We start from the raw sequence: 2500 nt of genomic DNA on the forward strand, positions 1-2500 counted from the left end.
CCAGTGCCCCGCGTGGGGGAGACGGCGCGGCCGGGAGCGGGGTCGCCCACAGAACTCGGGGCCCGGGGACGCTCGGGCTAGGTCTCGAATGGACCGCGGGGATCGGTTTTTGTCCGGCTGCCGCGCCGGACCGCGGCCGGCGGCCCCCGGGGAAGGGGCCGCCCCGCAGAGGCGCCCGGTCCCCCCATCGGTTCGGCTCCCGCCCTGGTGGTCTTTTGACTTTGATGCTCCGCGCCGCCGACCCACCGGCGCGGTCATCCCACGGTGATCGACAGAGTAGTGCGGTTCCCCAAACCAATAAACGAGTGACAATTCTTGGCGGTGGATCACTCGGCTCGTGCGCCGATGAAGAACGCAGCCAGCTGCGAGAATCAGTGTGAATTGCAGAACGCAGTGATCATCGGCATTTCGAACGCACATGGCGCGGCCGGGCCCCCCGCGGCCCGGGCCTCGTCCGCCTGAGGGTCGTGATGTTAGAAATCGCCGCCGCGGCGGGCAGACCCTTGCCCGTCCCGCGCGGCGCGACAGCGCCGGCCGGCAGCCGCGGGGGCCCCCTTCCCCCGCGAGGACACTAGCTGCAGGCGGCATGAGGGGATCCGAGAAATTCCGAGGTGTCGAGGTGGCGAACCGGACGGGCGTCCCGACGCGTCCCGCTCTCTCCCGCCCCGGTCGCGGGCGGCCAGCACCGGCCCGGTGCGGCTTTGGCGAGCCGTTCCGGGGCGCTCCCGGGGAATCCGCCGTGGCGTGGCCGGTCGGCTTTAGTTATCCGCCCCACCCACGGTTTCGGAGGGCCCCGCCGACGGGAGCAGTCCCCGGTTCCGGCCGGGGCCGAAGGCCGCCGGTGTCCGCACCGCGACCGAGCGAGGGGCCGAGAGGCGGGCCAGTCCGCCGGTTAGAGGAAGAGGCAGGGCCCGCGCTGACGGGCCGCGGAGGGGAGCCCCCCTCCTTGGCAGCGCCCACCCCACGGGCGCGCCGGGCGGGCTCCCGGGGAGGCACGGAACCAAAAACGAGACACCTCGCGAAGAGAAGCGAGTGGCACAAACTAAACCTTTGAACCATCGACCTCAGGTCGGGCGAGAGGACCCGCTGGATTTAAGCATATCACTAAGCGGAGGAAAAGAAACTAACCAGGATTCCCCCAGTAGCGGCGAGCGAAGCGGGAAGAGCCCAGCGCCGAATCCCCGGGCCCCACGCGGGCCCGCGGGAACTGTGGCGTAAGGAAGTCCGAGCCTGCGGCCGCGTCGGCGCCGAGGTCCTTCTGATCGAGGCCCCACACGCCCAGGGCGGGTGTCAGGCCCCTGCGGGCGCCGGCCGGTCGCGGACCAGGGCTTCCGGGAGTCGGGTTGTTTTGTAGCGCAGCCCAAAGGCGGGTGGTAAACTCCATCCAAGGCTAAATACCTGCACGAGACCGATAGAGCACAAGTACCGTGAGGGAAAGTTGAAAAGCACTCTGAAGAGAGAGTTCAAGAGTACGTGAAGCCGCCGAGAAGCAAACGGGAGGGCCGCGCAGATCGGGCCCGGGAGATTCAGCGCGGCCGGCGCGGTGCCAGCCGCGGCCCCGCACCCTCCTCTGCGTGGGGCGGGGCCCGGTGGCGCCTCCGCGCCGTGCCGCGTGCACTTCTCCCGGGCGCGGCGCCCGCGACCGGTCGGGCACAGTCGCCGGCAGAGGCCGGCCGGGCGGGGTTCCTCCGGCCAACCCGGCTCGCCGACGGGGGAGCCGGTCGGAGAGCCTACAGCCCGGCCGTGGTTGCGCCGGCGGTCCGATCGAGGAAGGGACGACGGGCCGCGCCTGCCCGGCGCTTCGGCGCCTCGGGCCGGGCCGCCCGGGCCGGCGGTCGAGCTCCGCCCGCCGCGACCGTTCCCGGTGGCGGCGGTGCGGCGGTTCCCGCGCGGTCCGGTGTCGGCCGCGACAGGGCGCCCCGGGTCCGCGGGCGATTGTGGCGAGCCTTGCCGACCCGTCTTGAAACACGGACCAAGGAGTCTATCGGGCCCGCGAGTCGGGGGGCCGCAGTGCGAGGCCCCGAGGCGAAACGAGAGTGAAGGCCGGCTCCGGTCCGGCCGAGGCGGGATCCGGCCGCCAGGCGGCCGGCGCACCGCCGCCCTGCCACGAGCCCCCCGCGGCTGTGGCGGAGGAAGAGCGGGCACGCTAGGACCCGAAAGATGGTGAACTATGCCCGAGCAGGACGAAGCCAGAGGAAACTCTGGTGGAGGTCCGCAGCGATTCTGACGTGCAAATCGATCGTCCGACTTGGGTATAGGGGCGAAAGACTAATCGAACCGTCTAGTAGCTGGTTCCCTCCGAAGTTTCCCTCAGGATAGCTGGCGCCCGGGAAACAGTTGCATCCGGTAAAGCGAATGATTAGAGGCCTTGGGGCCGAAACGACCTCAACCTATTCTCAAACTTTAAATTGGTGCGGGGCCCGACCCGCCGGCTCGGGGCCGGGCCCGGAATGCACGGGCGCCCAGTGGGCCATTCTTGGTAAGCAGGACTGGCGCTGCG

The 2500-nt window shown here is 70.6% G+C and overlaps 2 non-coding genes across 2 annotated transcripts in view; both read left to right on the top strand.

The window, feature by feature from the left end:
• Positions 1 to 310: 310 nt before the first annotated feature.
• LOC119721683 lies at positions 311 to 468 on the top strand. Its single transcript, XR_005270275.1, has one exon. It is a non-coding gene; the product is annotated as a 5.8S ribosomal RNA (ribosomal RNA).
• A 591-nt stretch (positions 469 to 1059) lies between these two features.
• LOC119721657 overlaps positions 1060 to 2500 on the top strand; it is a 4028-nt gene continuing 2587 nt past the window's right edge. The window contains exon 1 of the ribosomal RNA XR_005270249.1: positions 1060 to 2500. This exon is cut by the window's right edge and continues 2587 nt beyond it. This is a non-coding gene — a ribosomal RNA (large subunit ribosomal RNA).

Source organism: Patiria miniata, unplaced genomic scaffold (genome assembly GCF_015706575.1).
Source record: "Patiria miniata isolate m_02_andy unplaced genomic scaffold, ASM1570657v1 HiC_scaffold_13, whole genome shotgun sequence".
NCBI lineage: Eukaryota > Metazoa > Echinodermata > Asteroidea > Valvatida > Asterinidae > Patiria > Patiria miniata.